General features: G+C 47.0%; 1 long non-coding RNA gene across 1 annotated transcript; it reads right to left on the bottom strand.

The window, feature by feature from the left end:
• Nucleotides 1–1,096: 1,096 nt before the first annotated feature.
• On the bottom strand, nt 1,097–10,201 carry LOC112806427 (uncharacterized). Its single transcript, XR_012377013.1, has 3 exons — nt 9,944–10,201; nt 7,495–9,837; nt 1,097–7,268 (listed from the first exon to the last, which is right to left on the bottom strand). It is a non-coding gene; the product is annotated as an uncharacterized lncRNA (long non-coding RNA).
• Nucleotides 10,202–10,287: the final 86 nt, after the last annotated feature.

Genomic DNA, 10,287 nt, shown 5'->3' with positions numbered 1-10,287 from the left:
TGGAGCTACACACACTGTACACTGATGTACCAGCTGCTCTTGGACAAGTTACAAAGTCTCTGTGATTCCATTTTCCCTATATTTAATTGACGGTTCGTATGGCTGTGGCAGATATGAAGGTTTGCAGGTCCTGAGAAACTCTGTACAACATCACCCCACACGGACACGGTCATCAAAGCAGAGTCATGGCTGCCCCATAGACAAAGCACAGGCACTCCAGGCTGCCAGCTTCCAATCCCTATTTCCTCATACCCAGTGATTATCACTTAATATACCCACCTAGTTCTTTTTTTTTTTAAGATTTTTTAATTTATTCATTCCAGATACAGAGATACAGAGAGAGAGAGAGAGAGAGAACATGAGCAGGGGGAGAAGCAGAGGGAGGGGGAGAAGCAGGCTCCCTGCTGAGCAGGGAGCCCAATGCGGGGCTCGATCTCAGGATTCTGGGATCATGACCTGAGCAGAAGGCAGACGCTTAACCATCTGAGCCACCCAGGCGCCCCTTACCCACCTAGTTCTTATATGAACGCAGGAGGTAACCCTGCCTAACAGGGTCTGGTGTCTAGAGGGCATGTCTTTTTAGCCCAGGAGAAGAGCTTCCTACCATTGTTGCAGGGGGTGTGCTATGAAATATGAAACATCCTCTAGAACAAGAGATCAGCAGCTTCTTCTGTATCACTATAAGGTTTTTAGAACTACTTCTCCCTTCCCCAGGTGAGCTTTTGGTAACTGAGTTAAAAGATTTAGAGCAGAGGGGCACCTGGGTGGCTCAGTCGGTTAGGTGGCTGCCTTCGGCTCGGGTCATGATCCTGGGGTCCTGGGATGGAGCCCCGCGTCCGGCTCCCTGCTCAGCGGGGAGCCTGCTTCTCCCTCTCCCTCTGCCTGCCACTCTGCCTACTTGTGCTCTCTCTCTCTCTCTGTCAAATAAATAAATACAATCTTTAAAAAAAAAAAAAGATTTAGAGCAGAGAATCTTTCAGCCTTTCCCAGGAGGGCATAGGATAGAAATGCAAATTAGGATACACATTGGAAAGGAAGAAGTTAGAGTGTCTTTTTTTTTTTTTTAAAGATTTTATTTATTCATTTGAGACACAGAGATACAGAGAGAGAGAGAATGAGCAGAGGGAGAGGGAGAAGCGGGCTCCCCGCTGAGCCACGAGCCCCAGGCAGGGCTCGATCCCAGGACCCTGGGATCATGACCTGAGCGAAGGCAGACGCTTAACCATCTGAGCCACCCAGGCGCCCCAAGTTAAAGTGTCTTTTTAAGATTCTATTTGTCGGGTGCCTGGGTGGCTCAGTCGTTAAGCGTCTGCCTTCGGCTCAGGTCATGATCCCAGAGTCCTGGGACCAAGCCCCACATCGGGCTCCCTGCTCCGCGGGAAGCCTGCTTCTCCCTCTGCCTCTTCCTGCAGCTCCCCCTGCTTATGTTCCCTCTCTCGCTGTGTCTCTCTCTGTCAAATAAATAAATAAAATCTTTTAAAAAAAAGATTTTGTCAGAAAGAGAGAGAGTAAGAGCACAAGCAGGGGGAGCGGCAGGCAGAGGGAGAAGCAGGCTCCCCACTGAGCAAGGAGCCTGATGCAGGACTCAATCCCAGAACCTTGGGATCATGACCTCAGCCCAAGGGAGATGCTTAACCAACTGAGCCTCCCAGGTGTCCCTGAAGTTAAAGTGTCTTTATTTACAGATGACATGATCTGTGTGTAGAAAATCCCAAGGAATCCATTAAAAGTAATGCTTAGTTGGTTAAGTGTCTGACTCTTGATTTTGGCTCAGGTCATGATCTCAGGGTCGTGGGATCAAGCCCTGCGTCGGGGCTCCACGGTCAGCGTGCAATCTGCTTGAGATTCTCTTCCTCTCCCTCTATGCTGCCCCCTCCCCCCTCTATCTCTATCTCCCTCTCTAAAAAATATATATGTATATGCAACTATATGCAATATGTATATATGCAACAAACAAAAACAAAGCAGAGCTGCTCAGTTTCCCATACAAATCATCAAATGAAACTAATGAAGCAATTCCATTCACAGTAGCCTGAAAAAGAATGAAACAGGAATAAGTTTAACAAAAGAAGTGCAATTCTCTGAAAGTACTCTGGAAGCTATAAAACAGTGCTAAGAGAAATTGGTGAGAAACATTCCATGTTAATGGATTAGGTGATTCAACGTTTTAAGATGACAGTGTTCTCCAAATTGATATACAGATTCCATGCAATCCCTATCAAAACCACAGCTGACATTTTCAGTAGAAACTAACAAGTTGATCCTAAATTCACATAGATAAAGACAACAGCCAAAACGATTTTTGACAAGGAACAAAGTTGGATTTACCTTACCTAATTTCAAAAGTTTCTATAAAGCTACAGTTATCAAGACAATGTGGCACTGCCATAAAGACAGACATACAGATCCATAGAAGAGACTTGAGTACCGAAATAACTTTACTCAATTGATTTTCAACAAAGGTACAATGTGGAAAGATGGCCTTTTCAACAAATAGTTTTTGGAAAATTAGATATCTACATGCAAAAAGATGAACTTAGACCCTTACCTAACACTATACATAAAAGTTACCATGGAATGGATCATAAATGGAAATATAAGAGCTAAAACTATAAAGCTGACAGAAGAAAAATAGGAGAAAAATGTTTACTTTGGGTTAGGCAAATAATTTTTTAGATATGAAACCAGGAGACAATATGTAAAAGGAAAAACCAATACATTAGACTGTGGTGTCTAAATGGGGTGTCTCTCGATCAGATGGGGAACCCCAAATGTGGGGCGAAGATCAGGTGGAAATCGGCGGCACAGAAAAGTGAAAGGAGTCACCTGAGGCAGAACAAAGGAGATAGAAGTTTACTGACTACACCACAAGGGAGCGGTGGGCAGGTCAGCACCGGCAGGGGCGGGAGCTGTTTTTGAAGGAGGAAGATAAGGAGTGGTGACATATGGAATTCTCCCTTTTGGTAACCGTGCCTAGTTGTAAGTAGCCCACTATGGATTCTTTTTTTCAAGATTTATTTATTTAAGAGAGAGCGAATGCACATGTGCACACGTGAGTGAGGGGTGGGCGGGCAGAGGGTGAGAGAAAGCGAGAGATTCCTGAGCAGACTCCCCCTGAGCGCAGAGCCCCGTCGCAGGGCTCAATTCCACGACCCCGAGATCATGACCTGAGCCGAAACCAAGAGTCTGATGCTCAACCGACTGAGCCACCCAGGCCTCCTGGGCCTATGGATATTTTGAGGTGAGCCGCCTGATGGGCCTATCCGTATTCAGCCAGGGGGGTCACTGTGGGCTCTTTCTACATTCCATTGCTTAGGCCCGTTTGCCTAAAAGCAGCCTCTACACAGACTTCATCAAAATGTAAAATACTGCTCTTCAAGGGGCACTTGGCTGACTCAATTGGTACAGCGACTCTTGGATCTCAGGGTTGTGAGTTCAAGCCCCATGTTGGGCTTAGAGCTTACATTAAAGAAAAAGTAAAATATTGCTCTTCAAAAGATGTCATTAAGAAAATTAAAACAAGCCACAGACCAAGAGGAAATAAACACCTATACATATATATGGGGTCTTAATACAGAATATATAAAGAATTTGTACAACTCAATGATAAGAAGACAACCCAAGTAAAAATGAACAAAAGATTTGAATAGACATTTTATCAAAGAAGATAAACAGTTAAAAAGCACAGGAAAAGATGCCTGACATCACTATTAATTAGGAAAATATAAATTAAAAACCCCTTGAGATTATTATTTGTTGGGTACAGAGTTTTAGTTTAGGATAATGAAAAAGTTATAAACATGTATAGCGGTGACAGTTGTACAACTGTGTGAATTAATGTCATTGAACTGTACACTTAAAAATAGAAGTTTTATGTATATTTTACCACAATTTATTTATTTATTTATTTTAAGATTTTATTTATTTGACAGAGAGAGCACAAGCAGAGGGAGAGAGAGGGAGAAGCAGGCTCCCTGCTGAGCAAGGAGTCTGATGTGGGACTCGATCCCAGGATCCTGGGATCATGACCTGGGCTGAAGGCAGCTGCTTAACCGACTGAGCCACCCAGGCGTCCCTATTTTACCACAATTTAAAAAAATCCTTTGAGATACCATTTCACACTCACTAGGATGGCAACACCAAGTATTGGCAGAAAGGTAGAGAAAACGGAACAGTCCTATAGTACTGGTGGGAGTATAAAAGGGTAGAGAGGCTTTGGAAAACAGTTTAGCAGTAAAGAGATAAACATGAACTTAACATATGACTCAGCAGTTCCACTCCTAGGAATTGTCAGGCAGTAAGACCTTACTCTGCCCTGTGGTCCTTCTAACTGGACTTAGAATCAAATTGACAGGAGAAAATCAAATTTAATGGGCATACATACAGGGAATTAACAGACATGAAATTCCAAAGACAGTGAGGCAATATGAAGCTTACAGGAGCTAAGGGTAGGGGAGAAAGCCCATCGGCAAGAAGCTGAAAGGAAAAGTTTGGAAACACAGGGTTGCTCTATTATGCAGATAACTTCCTTAAGTGAAGGGCAATCTCTGTTAAAAACTCTCTTCCTATTACAGGCCCTCCTTTCCAATGTAAATTAAGCAGTTGTGAGAAAGGCAGAGAGCTTTTCCTACAACTGCTGGGGTTTTTTTTGTTTTTGTTTTTTTGTTGTTTTTTGTTGTCGTTGTTTTCAAAAGGGCCATAACCTGAGCCTAAGGCAGTTGCTCAACCAACTGAGGCAGCCAGGGTTTTGATTACTTTTTTTTTTTTTTAAGTAGGCTCCACACCCAGTGCAGAGCCCAAATGCCTCACGACCCGAGATCAAGACCTGAGCTGAGATCAGGAGTCAGACGCCTGACTGAGCCACCCAGGCGCCCCCTGATAACTTGTAAGCCTAAAAAATCTTTATGCTAAAGTGGCCCATCTTGGGGCAGGCCGCCCTTGGCTCCTATAGAATCTACCCAAGCAAAACAAAAACATATGTCTACACAAAGATTTGGAAGCAAATGTGCCTACTACCATTATTTATAATAGCCAAGAACTGGAAACAATTCAAAATCTATCAATTAATGATGGATAAATAAACTGTATCCATACAAGGGAATATTATTCAGCAATAAAATGGAATAAAATACTGATATATACAAATAATATGAATAACCTCAAGAACATTATGCTAAGTGATAGAAACAAGACACAAGAGCTACATATTATATGATTCCATTGATACGAAATATCCAGAAAAGGCAAAAGTATAGAGACATAATGTAGGTTAGTGGTTGCCAGGGGCTGGGGATGGGAGTGGGTCTTGGCTATAAAAGTGTCCAAAGGAACATTTTGAGGCAATGGGAATGGGGCAAGATAATAATGGTTGTACAATCTATAAATTTACTAAAAGTCATTAATTATGCACTTATAATGGGTATATTTTATAATATGTAAATTACATCTCAATAAAGCCACTTAACAAACAGGACTATGGGCTATTCCTTCTCACAGTCCTGGAGTTCCTGACCACATGGTGATAACCAGAAGTATCCAGCCCACTAAGAGATGACAGGAACGCATAAAACACTGGTGAGGAGTACAGCTCTGGGAGATACACAGATGCTTCCGACCCTCTGCAAACTTTCATCTTGCAAGGGCCCAGACATCAAAATGGTGTGTGCCAGGCTCCCCCATGTCCTATTTCCTCACACTCAGTTTTCTTTACCCATTAACAGTACTCATTTCATTTTTTTTTAAAGATTTTATTTATTTAATTGACAGAGAGAGAGAGAGACAGCGAGAGAGGGAACACAAGCAGGGGAAGTGTGAGAGGGAGAAGCAGGCTTCCTGCTGAGCAGGGAGCCCGATGTGGGACTCGATCCCAGGACTCTGGGATCATGACCTGAGCCGAAGGCAGTCGCTTAGCCAACTGAGCCACCCAGGCGCCCCTACTCATTTCATTCTTATACAAACAAAAGTGGGTGATATATTACTAGGATCTGGCCTTCAGGGTGCTTCCTTTCAACATTGCTGAGGTGGGAAAGACACTCCCTGAAACACAGACCATCATCTTGCTTCTTCCAGACCCACCACTACCTTTTCTAGGTGACCTCTGGGTCCGAAGCTTCAGAAACACACAGGCTTCATTCTTTGCCAGGGAACACGGGGTACAAATGTACATTGAGTCACATCTGGACAGAGATGCACCATGCCTTGCTGCTGTGCCCTCTGTGAGGTGCTATAGGGACCCTGATGACCAATCTAAGAACACCTCTGTCATGTTCTCAACGCACTCCTGCTAAACAGGACTCTAACAGCAAAGGTGAATTAACTGGTGATATATTCATTATCAAATGGTCCAGAGCAGTCTGAGGTCATGGTACCAGAGCGGGGTGATGACAGGAATGCATAAAAACTGTTAGGAGTGCCTGAAGAAGCTTAATGAAGGCATCATGGATGTCAAAAGCAGATTTCACAAGGCCCGTAAACAATGGGAAACTTACCCAGAAGCCCTCCAAAAACCATTCCATCAGGCCCCTTGCTTAGAACAGGAGTCATGTCCATGTCAAACTCAGTCATGGGTGAGCACCATGATACCACTTCAATGGATGCAGGGCCACCACCATCCCTCCAGGGGAAGGCAAGCGGAGAACAGGGACTGCTTATGCTGAGCAAGAGGAGGTGACCATCAAACACAGAAGGGCTTTTTCCACAGCACCCAGCAGTGCAACAAGTGGTCACAAAGTACAATGTGGCCCCTACAGGCTTCCCCACACACAGGGCAGTCATGGAGTGAGTGTCTCCCCAGGTGAGGTTCTTCTATATGAGGTACAACTTGTGACTGAAGGCTACTCGTGTAGGGTCTTTCTCAGTTATTCTTTTATATTGAATGAAGTTTTTTAAATAGGTTATTTAAAATAAAATGTTAAAAAAAAAAAGAGCAGCTGAAGACTTTACCACATTCATTGCTTTCAAATGGATTTTTTCTAGTGAAGTTGTTGGTATTGGCAGGGCAGGAGCTGAGGGCAACTGCTCTGCCATGCTGGCTGTACACACAGGAGCTTTCTCCAGTTTTAATATTTCTATGCAGAACATGGCAGGATCTGCAGCTTTTTAATCTCCTACTCACTATACTCACAATGCAGTAACTTGCTGCAAAATTGGATTAAATCTGTGACAGAAGGCTTTCCAAACATCAGCTGTACTCATTATGCCTTTCTCTCTGCTGGAGATTGTGTGAAACAGGTTTAATATTTTCTTGAAAGTTACTGCATTTGGGGCGCCTGGGTGGCTCAGTTGGTTAAGCGACTGCCTTCGGCTCAGGTCATGATCCTGGAGTCCCAGGATCGAGTCCCGCATCGGGCTCCCTGCTCAGCAGGGAGTCTGCTTCTCCCTCTGACTCTCTTCCCTCTCGTGCTCTCTCTCTATCTCATTCTCTCTCTCAAATAAATAAATAAAATCTATAAAAAAAATTAAAAAAAAAAAAGAAAGTTACTGCATTTGTACAACTGTTCTCGGATGTGAATCTTTTGGCGCTAACAAGAATGGAGCTCTGGAGCAGATGCCCACATTCTCTGCACTTGAGTCCTTTAGTGCAGAGGGAAGCGAAATTTTGCTCAAGGCTGGGCCATACTCCCTGCCTTTATAAAGGCTTCCTCAAGGAGAACATTCCGGTGCTCAAAAGGAATAGAGCTCTGGCTGGAGGCTTTCTCGTGTTACTACACTCACAATATTTGAAGATATGAATGTCCTCCTGCTTTCTCAGGATGAAGGCAAAGGTGATGACCTCCCCACCTTCCCAATGTACTTGGGATTTTTTTCCCATTCTGAAATGTTTTTGGTGATTGAACACCTCTCCAGATAACATGTGTTTACTGGGTGTCTCTTCAATGTCAGTTCTCTGTGGCTTCTGCAAAATGTTGAGTTGGCAGGGCCTGGTGATAGGCAAGAGCTGTGCAGTGAGGGTGGTCCAGCCAGTGACACTGTGTCCACTTTCCTTTGAGGGAACAAGCAGTCTCATGGAGGAACAAATTTTCAAGAACTACTTAAAGATATGTATCAGCTCAGGACATGTTAAGGGGAGGCTACTGGTGAGGGACCTGGCCAGAAGAGGGGAGAAAGAGAAAGGCTATACGGCAAAGGACACAGAGGGATCAGCCAGGGGACAAGAGTCAAGGGAAAGTAGAATGGAGTGGCAGAAAGGGGCCAGAATGATAGAAAAGAGGCATGGCTACTCACTTTGGCCCCAGGGGAACAGAGGGCATAGGTCAGGCACCCCACGAGAGATCAGCCCTACAGGCCCTCCCATACCAGTTTTGCACTGACCAGGGCTGGTCCTCCAGGGGCCTCTCTGGTCAAGCTACGATTCAAGCTGCCCTGTTCAGGTCTCCTTGCCAAGTTCAACTTGGGTGACCACACTTAGGGTAGTACAGACAGTCATTCTTATGGGGGATCAAGTGGTTTGTGACAGAGCAAGGTGGGTGAGGATCACCAATGCGTCTGGAGAACTGAAGCTCACAAAATGAAGAACCAGGAAAGATCTCGGCAGAAGAGCTCATTGTCCCCACAATCAATGACCAATGACCATGTTGGTGCTCATGTGCCATCACAGGGGCTGACAAGAAAACCTGCTGGAGGGGTTTTTTCCTGACAGAAAAGCAACAGGTCCTGATGGGGTTTCCCGGCCAGAAAATAACCTAGCTGGTGTGATCTCCTATGCGGGTTGTGGTATTTTTGACCCTTCACCATGATAAAAAGGTCCCAAGGCAAAAGGGAGTTGGGGTTGCTAATGCAGCAGTCTGGGAGAAGAGGTGTCAAATCTGGGCCAGCACCAGGACCAGCAGCAAATCCCACGGGGAACACACTGGCCTAAGCCGGTGAGGACAGGACCATGCCTGCAGCTCCACCGTGCCTTATGAAGGGGCCCCGCTTTTTCTAAAAGACATAGGTACCCTTCTCCTTAAAGGTCAATGGGCTCTGCAATACCAGGCCAGGGAGCAGACGGCTGTGATCTAAGCACTGGGCACGGGACCTGGGGCCCCCGTCCGTCCTGCCAGCCGCCTCCCCTTCTGTCTCCCAAACCCTGCCCCCTGACATGCCTGCTCGCCCTCGGAGGGCGGGCCCTCCCCCTGGATGTGCACTCTCCCCTTTGGAAAGTGCTTCTCTTTTTCCGCACCAGGCTCCTCCACCTAGCCACTGGGCCTCTGTCTGGACGCCCCACATTCACTTCAGGGCCCTCCATCTGTAACCGCAATTTAAGACTCTCCTTCCAAAATGCCCTTCTCAGGCCCTTCCTTGGACTGCAGCCTGGACATCCGAAGCCAAACCAGGACTCCCTGTGTGTTCACAGGTACATGTGTCACCCCCACTCAGAGGTCTCCAGACAGTTCGGACCCTACATCTACAAAACCTAACTGCGAATCTTCCCCAAAACACCCTTCTCCTGCCAACCTCGCATCTCGATGGGCAGCAGTCCCCGAGCCCTCCTCAGCCCTTGGGATGACCCTCGAGGCACCACTTACAGTCACTCCTCCCATGTAGCACGAAGTCCATCAGCTCCACCTTGAAAAGCGAACCGAAATCCGATCACTTCTCTCACGTCTTCTACGTGTGCTCCGGGCCGGCCGCCGCCGCAACTGTCCCGATGAACACCGCAGCGGGATCCTCATGAGCCTCCCTGTTTTCAGCCCGGCCACAGCCGCTCTCCCACCAGCGTGTTCAGTCTGTTTACCGGGTATTCACTGGGATACTTTCAAAACCCTAAATCGGATCGTGGACATCCCTCTTCTACCAAAAACTATGACTGCCAGGACCCGGGAGCAGAGGCGGGACTCCTCTCACGCTCTTGGTTCCCTGCGGTGGAAGACAAGAAACGTCCCGAGCGTTCTCCGGTCAGTGTCACCCCCGAGCCTTCGCACACGCAGCTCCCTCTGCCTGCACCGTCTCCATCTTAACGCACTGGGCTCCGGAAGGGAGACTCGGCGCCTGCCAACGCTCGGCGCTCCTGAACGTCGAGGCCTGCAGCTCCGCCGGGGACTCGGGACGCCGGGCCTCAGAGTCCAGTCGGGGGGCCCCGACACGACTCTTCTGCCGTGACTGGTCGGTCCGCTCGCTCATCACGCCCACAGGCCCGGGGAGCCTCCCGGGCACAGTCCACAGGCCGGCAGCCAGGGCCCCGGCCGATCGGGACAAAACGGCCAACGGCCAAAGAAAAGGCCGGATACCGGAAGTGGCGACCGAAAGACCGCGGCCGTCCCGGAAACGCCCCTCCCCTAGCGCATCATTGGCCAGAGTCCAGCCGGC

This window comes from Callorhinus ursinus, unplaced genomic scaffold (genome assembly GCF_003265705.2).
Source record: "Callorhinus ursinus isolate GAN/ISIS: 27379988/994484 unplaced genomic scaffold, GSC_fseal_2.0 scaffold100, whole genome shotgun sequence".
Lineage (NCBI taxonomy): Eukaryota > Metazoa > Chordata > Mammalia > Carnivora > Otariidae > Callorhinus > Callorhinus ursinus.
Note: the sequence above shows the minus strand (reverse complement) of the source record. Positions and strands in the feature narration are given on the sequence as shown.